General features: G+C 45.1%; 1 long non-coding RNA gene across 1 annotated transcript in view; it reads right to left on the reverse strand.

Moving 5' to 3' along the window:
* Nucleotides 1–13,026, reverse strand: part of LOC141981805 (uncharacterized) — a 128,621-nt gene extending 115,595 nt beyond the window's left edge. Inside the window, exon 1 of the long non-coding RNA XR_012637927.1 lies at nt 12,940–13,026. This is a non-coding gene — a long non-coding RNA (uncharacterized LOC141981805). The remainder of the gene's footprint in view (nt 1–12,939) is intronic.
* Nucleotides 13,027–18,425: the final 5,399 nt, after the last annotated feature.

The following is an 18,425-nucleotide window of genomic DNA, read 5'->3' on the forward strand; positions in this document are numbered from 1 at the left end:
CTACCCTCTTATCCCATGACTGCTGAATTTGCTTAAGAGAGCTTTGGTGAGGGACCCTGTCAAAGACTTTCTGAAAATCTAAGTATTCTATATCCACTGGATCACCTTTGTCCACGTTTGTTGACCCCCTCAAAGAATTCTAATAGAGTGGTGAGGCACAATTTCCCTTAAAAAAAACCATGTTAACTGTTCCACAACAAATTGTGTTCATCTATGCATCTAATAATTCTATTCTATATTACAGTTTCAATCAATTTGCCTGGGACTGAAGTTACACTTACTGGCCTGTAAGGGCCAGGATCACCTCGGGAGCTTTTTTTTTTTTAAATTATTATTTGTTAAAAAAAGCATTACATTAGCTATTCTCCAGTCATCTGGTACAGAAGTTGATTTAAGGGATAGGTTACATATAACAATTAGTAGTGCTACAGTTTCATATTTGAGTTTATTCAGAACTCTTGGGTGAATACCATCTGGTCCTGGTGACTTATTACTGTTTAATTTATCAATTTGTTCCAAAACCATCTCTACTGACACTTCAATCCGAGACGGTTCCTGAGATTTGTCACCTAAAAAGAATGACTCAGATGTGGGAATCTCCCTCGTGTCCTTGGCAGTGAAGACCAATGCAAAGAATTCATTCAGCTTCTCCGCAGTGGCCTTGTCTTCCTGGAGTGCTCCTTTAGCATCTCGATTGTCCCATGGTCCCACTGATTGGTTGGGAGGCTTCCTGCTTCTGGTGTACTTAAAAAAAAATTCTGTTAGTTTGAGTCTTTTGCTAGTTGCTCGGCAAATTCTATTTTGGCCTGCCTCATTATACTTTTACACTTGACTTGCCAGAGCTTATGCTCCTTTCTATTTTCCTCAGTAGGAATTTACTTCCAATTGTTAAAGGATGCCTTTTTGCCCCTAATTGCTTCTTTTACTCTGTTGTTTACCCATAATGGCATTTTTTTGTTCTCTTACTATTCTTTTAAATTTGGGGTATACATTTATTTTGAGCCTGTATTATGGTGTTTTTAAAAAGTTTCCATGGAAGCATTTCACACTTGTGACTGTTCCTTTTAATTTCCATTTAACTAGCGTCCTCATTTTTGTGTAGTTCCCCTTTCTGAGGCTTCTTTGGTCCCCCCGCACTCCCACATACACGGATGTTAAATTTAATTAGATTATGGTCACTATTACCAAGCGGTTCAACTATATTCACCCCTTGGACCAGATCCTTTGCTCTACTTAGGACGAACTCAAGAATTGCTTCTCCCCTTGTGGGTTCCAGGACTAGCTGCTCCAAGAAGTAGACATTAGTGGTGTCTAGAAACTTTCTCTCTGCAACTCATCCTGAGGTGACATGCATAGGCGTAGTTTGACTTCAATATTTGGGGGGGCAGCTCCAGTCAGGCAAATGGGGCTGGGAGGGATGACAAATTCCATGCCTGCCCACAGGGGCACCAGTCGAGATTTGGGAGGGTTGGGGGTGCAACTTTAACTGTGATTCTAGGGACTACTTAGGTAACTGAAAACGCTAGTGTTTTTTCAGATAATAACTTAGAAATGTCTGACAGGGGCATTGTATCTAATTTCTATATCAAGAAACAAAATAAAATAAATATTAGACCCACAGCTCTAATACTAACATGTTCTGACATCTTGTGGCAAGTCACTTATGGGACACTGGCTAGGTTAAAAATTGTAATGTATATTCTTACTCAGATACTCTTATTAAAGTCAGAAGGGATCATTGTGATCATCTAGTCTGACCTCCTGCATATTGCTGGCCACAAAACCTCACCCACTCACTCCTGTAATAGACCTCTCACCTCTGGCTAAGTTACTAACATCCTCAAATCATGATTTAAAGACTTCAAGTTACAGAGAATTCACCATTTACACTAGTTCAAAACTGCAAGTGATCCCATAGCCCATGCCGCAGAAGAAGGTGAAAAACCCCCAGGGTCTCTGCCAATCTGACCCAGGGGAAAATTCCTTCCTGACCCCAAATATGGCCATCAGTTAGACCCTGAGCATGTGGGAAAGAATTCTCTGTAGTAACTCAGAGCCCTCCCCATCTAGTGTCCCATCACCAGCCATTGGAGATATTTGCTGCTAGCAGTCGCAGCTAGGCCAAATGTCATTGTAGACAGTATCATCATACCACCCCTTCCATATATTTATCAAGCTCAGTCTTGAAGCCAGTTAGGTTTTTTGCCCCCACTGCTCCCCTTGGGAGGCTGCTCCAGAACTTCACTCCTCTGATGGATAGAAACTTTCACCTAATTTCAAGCCTAAACTTGTTGATGGCCGGTTTATATGTATTTGTTCTGGGGTCCACACTGATGCTTAACTTCAATAACTTCTCTCCCTCCCTAGTTTTTATCCCTCTGGTGTATTTATCCAGAGTAATCATACCTCCCCTCAGCCTTCTATTGGTCAGATTAAACAAGCCAAGCTCTTTGAGTCTCCTCTCATAAGTTTTCCATTCCTCACATCATCCTAGTAGCCCTTTTCTGCACCTGTTCCAGTTTGAAGTCATCTTTCTTAAACATGGGAGACTAGAATTGCACACAGTATTCCAGATGAGGTCTCACCAGTGCCTTGTATAATGGTACTAATACTTCCCTGTCGCTACTGGAAATACCTCGCCTGATACACCCCAGGACTGCGTTAGCCTTTTCACGGCCGCATCACATTAGCAGCTAATAGTCATTCTGTGATCAACAAATACCTCCAGCTCTTTCTCCTCCACTGTCACTCCCAACTGATAAGTCCCCGGCTTATAGCAAAAATTCTTGTTGTTAGTCCCTAAATGCATGACTTTGCACTATTAAATATCATCCCATTTCTATTACTCCAGTTTACCAGGTAATCCAGATCTTCTTGTAAGGTATTCCAGTCCTCCTCCGTACTGGCAATACCTCCCAACTTTGTGTTATCTGCAAATTTTATTAGCACACTCCCACTTTTTGTGCCACGGTCAGTAATAAAAATGTTAAATAAGGTTGGTCCCAAGACTGATCCCAGAGGAATTCTACTAGTAACCTTCCTCTAGCCCAGGGGTCAGCAACCTTTCAGAAGTGGTGTGCCAAGTCTTCATTTATTCACTCTAATTTAAGGTTTCACGTGCCAATAATACATTTTAACGTTTTTAGGTCTCTTTCTATAAGTCTTTAATATATAACTAAACTATTGTTATATGTAAAGTAAATAAGGTTTTTAAAATGTTTAAGAAGCTTAATTTAAAATTAAATTAAAATGCAGAGCCCCCCGGACCGGTAGCCAGGACCTGGGCAGTGTGAGTGCCACTGAAAATCAGCTCGCATGCCGCCTTTGGCACGCGTACCTTAGGTTGCCTACCCATGCTCGAGCCTGAGAGTTCACCTTTCAGTATGACCTGTTGTAGTCTTCCCTTTAACCAGTTCCTTATCCACCTTTCAGTTCTCATATTAATCCCCATCTTCTCCAATTTAACTAATAATTTCTCATGTAGAACTGTATCAAATGCCTTACCGACAATCAGGTAGGTTAGATCTACTGCATTTCCTTTGTCCAAAAAATCAGTTATCTTCTCAAATAAAGGTATTAGTAACTTTGTTACCACCTCTTGAATACAACAACTGTAGAAACATCTCCAATTACTTTCTATCATTTAGGCTACTCAGGGTATGTTTTCACAAGCAATGTTAAAGCACTGCCGCAGCAGCACTTTAACGTGGCTGTGTAATCGCGGCACCAGCGCCGGGAGAGAGCTCTCCCAGTGCTACTAAAAAACCTGCCTCCACAAGGGGAGTAGCTCCCAGCACTGGGAGCACGGTGCTGTCTACACTGCCACTTTACAGCACGGAAACTTGCAGCGCTCAGGAGGGTGTTTTTTCACACCCCCTGAGCGAGACAGTTGCAGTGCTGTAAAGTGGCAGTGTAGACAAGGCCTAACTTTTTTGCAGTGGACCAAGCTTGGAAGAGATAGTTTAACTTTAAGTTTCAGAGTAGCAGCCGTGTTAGTCTGTATTCGCAAAAAGAAAAGGAGGACTTGTGGCACCTTAGAGACTAACCAATTTTTTGAGCATAAGCTACAGCTCACTTCATCGATGAAGGTGCCACAAGTACTCCTTTTCTTTTAACTTTAGGGAACATCCTAACAGCCTTATCTTATCTTAATCACCTGTTAATCACTCTGTTTATAAACAAAATTCTGACACTCTGCCTCAGGGGTGCAAACTGGTAGTAGCAAATCTCCTGTCTCTCTGCAGAACTCATTGCACTGCACACTCAGGCTGCCTGCGCAGCCCTGAGGCTTGCAGTTTTGGGGGGCAACGCCCTCCCTTGCCCCCCCAAACTCTGCCTATGGATGTACCCAGTCAATATGCAGATAGTTGAAATCCTCCATTATTATTGAGTTTACTAGTTTTATAGGGTCTCTAGTCTCCCAGAGCATTTCACAATCACTGTCACCAGCCTGGTCAGGTGTAGTATATTCCTACTGCTATAATCTTATTCACGCAAGGAATTTCTATCAGTAAAGATTCTGTGGTACAGTTTGATACATTTAAGATTTTTTCTATATTTGACTCTATGCTTTCTTTCACAAAGAGTGCCACTCCCCCACCAGCACAATCTATTCTGTGATTCCTGTGTATTTTGTACGCCGGTATTACCATGTCCCATTGATCATCATTGTTCCACCAAGTTTCTGTGATGCCTATTTTATCAATATCCTCATTTAATACCAGGCACTCAAGTTCACCCATATTACTATTTAGACTTTAGCATTTGTATACAAACACTTATAGAATTTGTCATTTTTTAGTTGTCTGCCTTCATGTGATGTAACTGAATGGGACTCTTTCATTTGACTGTTTCTCTTCAGTTCCTACCTGCACTCTATCAACGTCTATCCTCTTCACTAGGATGTAGAGACTCCCCTTTAATAGATCCTCCCCATGGGATGTCTCATTCCAAACCATGTGCTCCTCCGCACCTGTCAGCTTTCCCCCAGCCCTCAGTTTAAGAACTCTTCTACAACCTTTTTAATTTAAGATGCCAGCAATCTTGTCCCATTGTGGTTTAGGTGGAGCTCATTCTTCCTGAATAGGCTTCCCCTTTCCCAAAAGGTTCCCCATTTCCTAATGAATCTAAACCCCTCCTCCCTACACCATCGTCTCATCCACACATTGAGACCCTGCAGTTCTGCTTGTCTAATTGACCCTGTCCATGGAATTGGAAGCCTTTCAGAGAATGCTACCATGGAGGTCCTCATTTTAATCTCCTACCTAGCAGCCTAAATTTGGCCTCCAGGACCTCTCTCCTAGCCTTCTCTATGTCATTGGTACGAATACGTACCACGACCACCAGCTCCTCCCCAGCACTGCGCATAAGTCTGCCTAGATGTCTGAAGATCTACGATCTTTATACCCGGCCAGGCAACTCTCCCATTCATCGCAAACCCAGCTATCTGTATTTCTAATGATCAAATCCCTCATTACTATTACCTGTCGCTTCCTAGTAACTGGGATTCACTCCTCCGGAGACCTATCTTCAGTGTGAGAGGATACCATGATATCTATGGGATTGTTTCCCTCTGCTACAATTTGATGTTCTCCTTCCCTGAATTTTTCATCCTCTTCAACAGCACAGAGGCTGTCAGACCGGGGGTGGGACCGTTCTACTATGTCCCGGAAAGTCTCATCTATGAACCTCTCTGTCTCCCTTAGCTCATCCAGCTCATGAACTGTCATCCAGTTCAGCCACTTTGGTCTCAAGAGCCCTGACTGGGTCTCTAAAGGCCATGAGCTCCTTGCACACGTAAGCCATTTGCCCACAAGGCAGGTAAGCATAAATGCTTCATTCAGTGCAATAAACTGGAGAGCCCCCACTCTGCTGCTGGACTTCTGCCTGCATTCTTTTTACTCCTGCAGCTTGTTTTGTTTTGTCTGGGATTAGGGTGGTCAGGGGAGTGTTTACTGCCCTAAATTTGGAGAATGTTAGGTGTATCTTACTCTCTCGCTCCCTGTCTAAACTCCCTCACAAAATTCTCCTATGCGCTGCTCCTGTTCACTAGCTCCTCTGGTCACGTAGGAGTTGGCTTTTTAAACCCCTGCTCTCCCTGAGTAGCCACGCTCCCTGGTTAATGGATCCTACAGGGATTAGGGATCACAGCCTCATTAAGAAGCTCTCAGCCAGCCTGGCATCTGCTAGGCTTGGCACACGCCCCCCAAACAGACCACACAATTTACTACAGTCAAGCAGCAAGCCCATAAACAAAACAAACAAGAAACTCATGTAGTCGCTCCTCCTTCACCTGGAGAACTCCCTTGCAAAACTTCCCTGTTCCCTGCTCCTGTTCCCTAGCTCCTCTGGTTGCTTAGGAGCTGACAAATGTATGACATACTACAGCATCCATTGCAGCTGGCATGGCTAATGGAGAACAACCAGCAGCTAGCAAGGCAGAGGATGCATTTATTCATAAGATCCCACATACGTGATTAAGCTACTGCTATCTACTCTGTCAACTGTATTTCTAAAGCACTTATCACTTGCTTGTCTAAGCACTGTTATACAGAGATAGCATTAACACTGGCTTTTACAGGGCACTAGCACGGGCTCCCTTATATCTCTGCCGGCTTCCTGCCATACTTGTGCGGTCTTATTTTGAAGGCCCTCAAGCTGGGTGAATCTGAAGTGGCAATGACTTTCCTGCCTCTCTGCTTCCACTGCAGGCGTGGGATTTGGGGCTTGCTTGGCACATCACTTGCTAATGCTAATGCACCTAGCATTTGTGCCCAAAGCTGTACTGGATGCATATACCAGCACCACTGTCATCGGTCCCATGTAATAACCAGAGAGAGAATTCACCACCTTTGGTTCAAAAAAGTGTGACTAAAAGAAGCTGCTACCGCTAATGCATCCAGAGGGGACCCCACACCCAGTGGAGCAGCGGTATACAAATACCATTCATCACCCTGGCACCGCTGCCTCTCCAGACTCCTGGCAGCGATGACTCTCTCCTGGCTGCTGGCTCCGACTCTCCTCTCTTGGCTCCTCTCCAATGCTGTTAAGTTTCAGCCACAGGCTGGAAGGTGCTTTGACTTTGTATGGGTCTCAGCGGGAAGAGATGAGGGCCTACAATGGAGCCCATATATGGGGGACACTGATCAGCAGCACCAAGTTAAAGATGTCAAAAAACTGTTACACCTGGATCCAGGGGCAGCCTTAAGGCCAGGTAAGTTACGTGGCTGACACCCCCACCCACCACTTCCCTCTCACTCAATGGGCACTCACCTCAAGCTCCCTCTCCTCAATTCCCTGTCCTTGGCCCCACCCGACCCCAAGGCCAGCAACCCAAGGAAGCAAACCAACGATCCCTGGGCTTGATCCTGCCATGTCCTCAGCATTCCTGAATGCCCGCAACTCCCACTGGCCTATGTGGGATCTCTGCTTTACAGAAGCGTTCAGCACCTTGCTGATGGGGCTCAGCAGTTCTCTGAGAGCACACGGCAAGTCCTCACATGATGTGTCGTCATGAAGGGAAGACTACGACCCTCTGTCATTGAAACTGCGGAGGGAACTGAGTAAGGCACAATGGAATTATCACTGTAATGTGACAAGGACACTCGTCACATTAAAACTCACACTCTGCTGTGACAGGAAGGATTCAGGAACTTGGTTTGTATTCCATCCAAAAGACACAACCTTACTTTTCCCAAGCCACATTGGTGCATTCATTTGCTACCAACTCAGACACACATGACCCCTGGTTTTCCCTTTCACTTCAGTAGGCTCTGTGCGGGCTTAGCCCTTCTGAAAGATCAGTCCTCAGGTGCGTCCCCAGGGTAAGTGACCCTTCTGAAAATATAGGGCCTGATCTCCAGAGGCCCTGAGCAGCCACAGATCCCACACATTTCAAAATGGAATTGTGAGTGCTCTACCTCGCCCCTGGTTGTTGTTTTTTTAAGTCGGGCCACATGCCTCATCAAAATGGGGCGAGGAGAGCTGTATGGAAAAAGGAATTTCTGTCCCATGGGAAATTCAATGTTTGTTTTCAAGCTGATATAGGGTGCAATAGTCAACACTTTCCTAGCACAGAGAGACTTTTGAAAAATTTCAATTTGGAAATGTGGGGCCGGGGGGGGGGGGGGGGAGGCAGAAAACAGGCCCAATTTTGAGGATTTGAAATGCTGCCATTTTTGACAATTCAAATGTCAATCTGGACATTTCAAATCTTCGTGTAAAAAAAAAAACTGGAAAATTTAATCGAAATGGATATTTTCCCACAAAAATATCTCAGCAATACCCCATGTTTTGTCATGAAACTTTTTTGGTGGAAACATTTTGACCAGCTCCAAATATGGGGCTGTGATTATACACTCCTGGCTCCTCCACCTGCATATAGACAGAGAACCCGACCGTGGATGCCTCTGCCCAGGTCCTGCTGTGGATTTGCAGACTGTGGCCTGCATTTCCCCATCACAGAAAGCCAGGCAGGGGAGACCATCCAGTGTGAGAGGTGCCTACTGGTAGCCTCTTTCAAGAAGCAGGTGTGAGAGCTTCTGGAGGAGGTGACTAGGCTGAGCAGCATCCATGCACACAAGGAATTAATTGAAAATATAAATATGGGGACCTCCAAGTTTGAGGAAGCAATTCAGTTGGACAGGACTGCAGTAGGACCACCAGGGGAGAAGAAAACAGCTCCTTCACAGGGAGGAAGCTAGCTGCTGGTTACTTTTGACAGCAGGCAGTGCTCCACCTCTGCTCCCAACCCACCACGCATAGAGATAAAAAAAACAAAAAAGGTATGCTGCCCTGGCAACAAGAGATGAGGAATCTCCCCCAGAAGTGGAGGAGGAGACCCGATATACCCCCATGGCTGGGAGGACTGTGGCCACCACACCCAAGAGGAAACAAAGCGTGGTGGTGGTCGTGACTCCTTTCTAAAGTGGACAGAGGCATCCATCTGCCGGCCTGACCGGGCATCTCAGGAGGTGTGGTGCCTGCCAGGGCTCATATCTGAGACATTATGGAAGGATTGATGAGGCTCCTCCAGCCCTCTGACTAGTACCCCATGCGCTCAGCCATGTGGGCACTAATGATACTTCAAGCCATGACCCTGAGCAGATCAGAAGCAACTACAGGGCTCAAAAGCAACTGAGGGTGCAGGAGTTGCAGGCACACATGATGTTTTCATCCATCCTTCCAGTCAAGGTTAGGGGCCCAGGAAGAGACAGACACATCCTGGAGGTAAATGCATGGCTGTGCAGATGTAATTGCCAAGAGGGCTTCGGCTATCTCAACTATGCAATGCTGTTCCAAGAAGGACTGCTGAGCAGAGATGGGGTCCACCTATTAAGGAAGGGGAAGAGCATCTTCGCAAAAAGAAAAGGAGTACTTGTGGCACCTTAGAGACTAACCAATTTATTTGAGCATAAGCTTTCGTGAGCTACAGCTCACTTCATCGGATGTAGCTGTAGCTCACGAAAGCTTATGCTCGAATAAATTGGTTAGTCTCTAAGGTGCCACAAGTACTCCTTTTCTTTTTGCGAATACAGACTAACACGGCTGTTACTCTGAAACCTGTCATTATTCGGAGACAGACTGGCTAACCTGGTGAGGCAAGCTTTAAACGAGGTGTTGACGGGGCATCAGACAAAAGCCCACAGGTAAGTCTAAAAAACATGGAGACCAAGGTGGAGGGTCAGAATCTGGGGTGCGGGAGAACATGGGCAATCAGAGCAGGGGCAAATGAGAGACAAGAGGGAATAGAGGGGAAATCTAATGAACATCTTAGGTATCTATATCCTAATGCAAGAAGAATGGGGAATAAACAGGAAGCACTAGAAATACTAGTGAATAATCATAATTACGACATCACCGAGATTTGGTGGGACAATCCACATGACTGGCATATTGGCATAGAAGGGTACAGCTTGTTCAGGAAGGACAGGAAGGGTAAAATAGGAGGAGGTGCTGCTTTGTAAATCAAAGATGTAAATCAAACACTTGCACTGCGGTCCAGATAGAAGTAGGAGGAAGACCTATTAAAAATCTCTGGATGAGGATAAAAGCGATAAAAAAAAACAAGGGTGATGTCGTGGTAGGTGTCCAGTAGAGAACCTAACCAGGGAGAAGAAGTGGATGAGGCTTAAAAATAATAATAAATAATAATAAATAATAATAATAATCCAAAGCACAGAACTTGTTGGTGAAGGGGGACTTCAACTACCCAGATGTCTGTTGGGAAAACAATACAGCAAGGCACAGATTTTCCAGCAAGTTGTTGGAATCCACTGAAGACAACTTTATTACAGAAGGTGGAAAAGGTGACTAGGGGAGAGGCTGCTCAAGATTTGAGTCTGACAAACAGGGAGGAACTGGTTGAGAATTTGAAGGTGGAAGGCAGCATAGATGAACGTGATCATGAAATCACAGAGTTCATGATTCTAAGGAATGGCAGGAGGAAAACAGCAGAATAAAGACTATGGACTTCAAGAAAGCAGACTTCAGCAAACTCTGGGAATTGGTAGGTAAGATCCCGGGGGAAGCAAGTCTAAGGGGAAAATGTTTATGAGAGTTGGCAGTATTTTAGAGACACATTATTTAGGGCACAAGAGCAAACTCTCCCAATGTGTAGGAAAACTAGGAAGCACGGTAAGAGACTTGGCTTAACCAGGAGCCTGAAACTCAAAAGTCACACAAAAGTGGAAACTAGGTCAAATCACTTAGGATGAATATATATGGTATATAAAAAAGCATGCAGGGACAAAATTAGAAATTCCAAGGCACATAACAAATTAAACTAGCTAGAGACATAAAGGGCAACCAGAAAACATTCTACAAATAGATTAGAAGCAAGAGGAAGACCAAGACCAAGGACAGGGGGAGGCCCATTACTCAATGAGAAGGAAAGACAACAACAGAAAACCCAGCAATGGCTGAAGCTCTGTGTGTCTTTTGCTTCAGTTTTCACCAAAAAGTTAGCAGTAATTGAACTACTAACATAGTGAACATCAATGTAAGTGGGGTAGGATCTGAGGCTAACATAGGGAAAGAACAAGTAAAGAATTACTTTGACAAATTAGATGTCTTCAAGTTGGTAGGGCCTGATGAAATACACCCTAGAATACTTAAGGAACTGGCTGAAGAGATCTCTGAGCCATTTGCAATTATTTTGGGGCTCTCTCTTGTCTTCCACAAGTTCTCAGAGGACTAAAAAAGGTCAAATATACTACTTATATATAAAAAAAGGGGAATAAGGACAACCCAGGGAATTACAGACCGATGGGTTGACTTTGTACCTGAAAAAGATAATGGAGCAAATAATCAAGCAATCCATTTGTAAGCACCTGGAAGATAATAAGGTGATAAGTAACAGTCAACATGGATTCGTCAAGAACAAATCATGTCAAACTAACTTAATGTCTTTCTTTGACAGGGTAACAAGCCCTGTGGATGGGGGAAGCAGTAGATGTGATATATCTTGATTTTAGTAAGGCTTTTGATATTGTCTTATATGACCTTTTCATAAACAAATAAGGGAAAATATAGCCTAGATGAACCTACTGTAAGGTGCGTGCACAACTGGTTGGAAAACCATGGTCAAAGTAGTTAGTTATCAATGGTTCTCAGTCAAGCTGGAAAGGCATATCCAACAGGGTCCCACAGGGATCTGCCCTAGGATCGGTTATGTTCAATATCTTCATAAATGATTTGCATGATTGCATAGAGAGTACACTTATAAAGTTTGAAGATGATATGAAGCTTGGAGGGGTTGCAAGTGCTTTGGAGGACAGGATTGGAAATCAAAAGGATCTTGAAAAACTGGAGAAATGGGCTGATATAAATAGGATGAAATCCGGTAAGGACAAATGAGAAGTACTACACTTAGAAAGGAATAATCAGTTGCACAAATACAAAATGGGAAATGACTGCCTACGAAGGAGTCCTGGAGAAAAGTATCTGGGGGTTATAGTGGATCACAAACTAAATGAGTCAACAACATAATACAGTTGCAAAAAATACTAACATCATTCTAGGATGTATTAGCAGGAGTGTTGTAAGCAAGACACAATAAGTAATTCTTCCACTCTAGTCAGCACTGGCAAGGCCTCAGTTGGAGTACTGTGTCCATTTCTGAGCACCATACTTTGGGAAAGATGTGGACAAACTGGATAAAGTCCAGAGGAGAGCAACAAAAATGATGAAAGGTCTGGAAAACATGACCTATGAGGAAAGATTTAAAAAATGGGGTGTGTTTAGTCTGGAGAAGAGAAGACTGAGGGGGCTCATGATAATGGTTTTCAAGTAAATAAAAAGTTGTTAAAAGAAGAGGGTGATAAATTGTTCTCCTTATCCACTGAGGACAGGACAAGAAGTAATGGGTTTAAATTGCAGCTAGGCAGATTTAGGGTAGATATTAGGGAAAACTTCCTTACTGCAAGAGTAGTTAAGCACTGGGACAAATTACCTAGGGAGGTTGTGGAATCTCTGTCATTGGTGGTTTTTAAGAACAAGTTAGACAAAATCTGTCAGGGATGGTCTAGATAATACTTAGTCCTGCCTCAGTGTGGGAGGATTGGACTGGATTATCAAGGTCCCTTCCAGTCCTACATTTCTGATTCTATAAACTTCTGAGGATAGAAGAAGGAAGCACCAACATCACTAGGTCTTAATAAATAATGTATAGCAATACCAGGCTACAAAAGCCTATTCCAGTCACACCGTTACATCAGAGTCACTGCATAAAGCAAATTAAAGTGAGCTGCTTTTCAAAGTCCTGTTAGATTATTCCAGATCTGTGTTTGACATTTCACACCTGAGCAGCAGCCCTTCAGTTAAACTGTAGGCAAAAGCACTTAAATAGGATTAGGACTCCTAAAAGAGATTATCTTTGCCAGGTATCAAAGGGCTCTATTGAGACTAGAGCCTGGCACAAGGCCCAGAGTGATTACTCACAGTTAGGCTTTGATCAATAGCACTGCAAACTACAGGGTGGACTGTGTCTCCCACACCAAGCAGCCTCTCCAAAACAGCACAGCGTCTGGAAGACAGCACATGCTGAACCACCAAAATAGCTGGCCAGACATCTCCTGATCCAAGCTGACTACGTGGCTGATCAAAACGTGCCTTAAAGAAAAATCAACTCCAGGTTAAAAACAAATCATAAAAGAAATAGGAAAGAGGGAACTTTCTTTTATTTCTGAATTAAACCCTTGGGTCTGATACTGCTGGGCACAGGTGTAAATGACGACACAAGGCAGAGAGTGGTTAGATCTGGTAGCATTTTACACCCTCTTTGCTCAGTGACCACACCTAGTGCAGAGCAGAAGAGAATCAGGCCCCTTCTCTTCTACCAAGTTGACTAGAGCAGGCATATTGAGTGGAAGAGATACACACAGGTGCCCTACGCTGATCAAAGCTCCAAGCTTTCATTCCTAGACTGGTGGTGCTGTGTGCAAGGACTTTGATGGCCTCACCTCTAAAGATCGCAGGTCATAAGCAGAGGCCATAGGAATCTTAATGCAAAAATCAAGAATTATATGGAATTTGGCAGATACTTGATGCTTTAGAGAAAGGTGAAGAATCTCCATAAATACGAGTAGCCAGTTATATAATGTATTATAGCATAAGGGGAGTCTGTTACTTCCTGTCTCCCGCTGCCTGTCCAACCATGCCCTAAAACCCACAGGCTGAGGAGAGAGCCCGGGAAACTCTGTGCCCAATTTATTAATGTGGCTGCCAAGGTTGTATTTGTTCATGTAACTATCCAGAACTTATCTTCTCTGTCCATCTGATAGATCAGTGCCCTGGCAACAGAGCAAAACCAACAATGAAAATCCAGTGGGAAAGTGTACACGGGTTGCCTGATAATACCATGACCCGTATGAGCTATTACACTTGCTTTGACCTTGTTAGGAGGTCAGAGGATGCATTTTAGTCAGCACTCTCAGTCAGTGGTGTTGGCAGGAGATGGATGAGCTGCCCAGAATGACTGTGGTAGAAGGCATCACAAGCGAGGCTGATTTGAGGAACAGCAGTTGAGTGCCTAGCATGAGAAGGAAGCAGTCCTGGATTGGCTACTGCACAGCACTGTGGGAGACAGGGACTGTTCAGGAGAAGGTGAACGGCAGAGAAGGTACTTAGACTAAAAGGTCCTGGGGACAAGAACAATCTCTTTGTTCTGAGTTCGTGGAGCACCTAGCACAACGGGGTCCTGGCTCATCACTAGGGCTGCTCGGTGCTACTACAATGCAAATAAATAAATAAAGTCACGGGGCAAGAGAAGACAGCAACTGAAATATTAGAGCCATGAATATACTTTGGGTGAGAGTTTAGAAGGTGCCTAAGGAAGTCAGGTCCCAGCAGGACTCCCTGTCTGGTCAGTGGAGGCGCAGGGCTCTGGCTCAGTAATGGGCACCAGCCTGGAGTGTAAGTAGGCACAGGCAAAGACAGAGAAGGGCTGCAACAGCCTTCACACTCCCACTCAGTAGCACAGCCTGCTCCAGCCTCCTCTCCTCCATGCATGGTGCTGGAGTGGCCTGTGGGGAGCAGGATTGCAGGGACTTAGTGCAGACTGGAAAGGGATGCCCCCTTGGCAGCAGCTGGCACAGCAGGTACGGGTGCATGCCGATCGGGCTAAAGCACAGCTTTCTGCTCCATCACTTCCCACAACAGACCCTGCGGCTACAACCACGACGTGCTTCATGCTGACTTACCCTGCACTCATTTATTAGGGGGGGAGCTTTACTCCCATGTGGGTTTTACCCTGGGCTGTAATGCACAGAGTGGATTAGGGTAGTTTTCCTTGGCAAGCCCACTGAAGCTGCAGGAATGTTAACTGCGCTTGGACACTACATTTTTAGACCAAGTCGAGAAGTGATACTTTGCTACACCCCAAACACGACCCCGCTCTGTTCCCACCGTAGCGCACAGGGCCAGCCAAAGGATTTGCAGGGAGGAGCCTTTGGGAAACAAAAGCAAATTAACTGTTCTCCTTTCCCATACAAAGGGTGTGAGAGAGAGACAGGGTCTGACCCCTCCCCAGACACAGATCCTCCTGCTAACCAGCCAGTCTGCAGCAGTTTATCATCTCAAGAACACAGTTGCAAAGAAAAAAGCTGGAGACTCAACCCCTCCCTTTACTGGGCTCTGAGGCTGGTTCTTCCCAAGGGGCTCGAGCAAGTCCCCATGTGCTTCCCCCACCTCCTCCAGTTCATCCGTGGAACGTCTGCACAACAGGGCTCCCAACTTTCTGGGACACCGACTGAGAAAGCTCTCACAGCCTGAGGCACACCCTAGTCACCCATCACTTTTTTTATACCTTGGCTAAGATTATTGCAATACGTCACTCTGAAAAAATAACCTCTCCGTAAGCTCTAGCCCCTGCAGCTCACCCCACATACTGCTGCTAGCAGTGGGACTCCTACAAAGCAGACACTGGGCCACTGCCACTGCAGCGTGGGCGTTCCACCTAACCCTGAACAGAAAAGGAGGACTTGCGGCACCTTAGAGACTAACCCATTTATTTGAGCCTAAGCTTTCGTGAGGCTAACACGGCTGCTACTCTGAAACCCATCTCACCCTGCGCAGCGGAGGAGGAAAACACTACCATTCCGAGGTGGCAGCATTTCACCTCGTCCGAGTTTAAGGCCAGAAGGGACGACCAGAGTATCTAGTCTCCTCTACTGCGCATCCAAGGCCACGACTGCCACACAGCATCTGCATGCTAAACCCAACAACCAGAATTAGCCCAAAGTATTCCAGTCCACAGGAGACAAAACTATTACATGCCAAGGACACAGACAGAGAATAGCTTCTGCGCCAGTGCTTGAGGCCCCTGCAATGGCAGGGAAAGGATTAAGTGAGGTAACCCCAAGTAATAGCAGCAAGTGACCTACACCCACATGCTGCAAAGGCAGGTGAAAAACCCCCAAGGTGAATCCCAATCTGACCTGGGGGAACATTCCTTCCCCAACTCACATGTGGTGATCAGCTAGACCCCGACCATCACAAGTGACCCCATCCTACAATCATACCCAAATTTTCCCAGCTCTCTTACAACTAATAAAGTTGTTTGCCCCCCACAGCTCCTATTGGGAGGCTGTTCCAGAACCTCACCCCTCTGATGGTTAGAAACCTTCTAATGTCCAGCCTGAATTTGCTCATGGCCAGTTTATCCCCATTTCTTTTTGTGCCAACATTGTCCTTTAGCTTCGATAGCTCTTTACCCTCCCTGGTGTTTACTCTCTAAACACATCATACCCTCTCTCAGTCTTCTTTTGGCTTGGCCACACAGGCTGAACTCGTTCAGCCTCCTCGCCTAGGATAGGCCCTCCATGCCCCATATCATCCTAGTAGCTCTTTTCTGCACCTGCATTTGGCACAGATATAGGTGGCTCGGCAAGGCCGTACAGCATCAGGCCCTCAGCATGCCACACCAGTTCAGAAAGTTATACCGCCTCCAAAAAAAAGTAACATTAATTGCTTGTCACATAAGGCTCCAAACTTGCAATGAGTTCCGTGCAGCTAGACCCCTGTGTCTGCAAAGAGCCCTATGAAAAGGAAGGACGGTCCAGTGGTTAGGGTACTAGCCATGGACTTGAGACCTTGGGCAAGTCACTTAGAGATTGGGAACTTGGAGACAGTAACCAGGATTGTGAGGTGCCTCACGACTACCTGCCCTGAGCGCGAAGCAGTCTTGTCTGGGCCTGCTATAGCTCAACACCATGAAACCAAAAGCCTTTGGCCCACAAGTACGGCCTTCCAGGTCTCTGCAGACCTCACTCTGTCTGGGCAGGCTAGGCACAGGCCCGTCCCTGGAACAATCCCTCTGCAGCATCCAGCTCCTGTCACGGGACACTCACCGAAGTTACCAGGTGAGCGGCCCTCAAAGGAACAGTGCACACACAGCTTGACAGGTACAATTCAGGATCAGCTCCTTGATAACAACACGGCACTAATGTATTTATAGTGAAAAACAAACATGAATTTGTTAACAAAGGTTAAGCAATAAGTGAGCAAGGATAATAAGAACAACGGGTTACATATAAAACAAAAGGTATCAAATGCTTCTTAGAGTCTAAACTTAACTTTAACAGGTTAAACCCTTTGACTAAAGCAGTTTCTCACCTAAAGCGAACTCTCAGCCTTACTAACTAACATGGCTAGGGTCCCACTTTCATGAATGCAAAAAACACCGTCCTTTTTGCTTCCACAGTGAAGAATCAATGAGGTGTCCTTTTGCCTTCCATTGACACCCCAGTTCATTGTCTTTATCCCCAGAGTCAGGGTGACCCCCCCACAGTTCCTTTCCTGGGCCGCTGGCTCCAAGGTGTCTTCACATACTCCTGTTTGCTCCATATACAAAGGACTTCCATTGCATTGACTTGCAATGCTTAATTTACATCTTAAATACACATTTCCTGTCTGGAAGAAACCTGTTAATCCACTCTGCATGGGGGACACGTTTTAAAACGTAAGTATAGTACATATACACAACAACTTAAATCTTACCCATACGGTGCAGTGATTATGGGAAGCAATGTGATCCGGGCTCTCATTTCAGATCTCACACACCACTATTTATAGATAAATACCATGACAGCAATGTGTTGAGTGTAGCGAGTTTGTCAGGGCTACTGTTACAGAACCATGAACCCTTTACAAGTCACAGGAACAAAGGCTACACATACCTACCTCACAAGAGGGCTGTGTGGCTCAAACTGCAGGGCTCAGATGCTATGGTAATGAAGGCCACCTAAGTATCTTAGATAGTTTGACTTCAGGGGTCTGCCTGCATGGAGCCCATTGCAGGACTGGGGGCTTATGAAGTGAAACACAACTTAAACATGTCTCTGAATTAGCCTGGTCTTTGCTTGAGCTCCTTCGAAACTTGCCTAGTGGTTTCTTCAAAATGTCTCTTTGGTTATTTTGAAACTCAAGCTAAAGACTCGCAGCATAGGCCCTTTTAGCATAGGGGTGCCATATACAGCCATTGCAGTGCGGGGGTATTTATTCATTCTGTTTTAGAATCACAAAAACAATAGATGAGATTTTCACAGGTGAGTAGTGATTTGGGGCCCCCCAATTCCAATCACCTTAAACACACCCAATTTTGAGAAAGTGCTGGGCACCTGCCCTCTGGAAATTAAGCCCTTTGAAAGGGGTCTTAAGCTGGACACCCAAGAATTGAGGTACGCAAAATAATGAGTCACATTTGAAAATCTTGGCCAAAGCACTCATCCAAGTTCCTCCATGCACTTTTACAACAATGTGTCAAACCCACACCGCATCAAACAAGAAAAGGATAAAGTGCCCATGTGGCTTAAACATTTACTACCAAAATCAATCTTCCATAAACCCCACCCCCTCTATACCCTAAAGCCCCTGGTCTGCCGCATCCTCAAATACCTGAGAAGGGACATGCTTTGAGGAACGTACAG

Source organism: Natator depressus, chromosome 2, assembly GCF_965152275.1.
Source record: "Natator depressus isolate rNatDep1 chromosome 2, rNatDep2.hap1, whole genome shotgun sequence".
In the NCBI taxonomy this organism is placed as follows: domain Eukaryota; kingdom Metazoa; phylum Chordata; order Testudines; family Cheloniidae; genus Natator; species Natator depressus.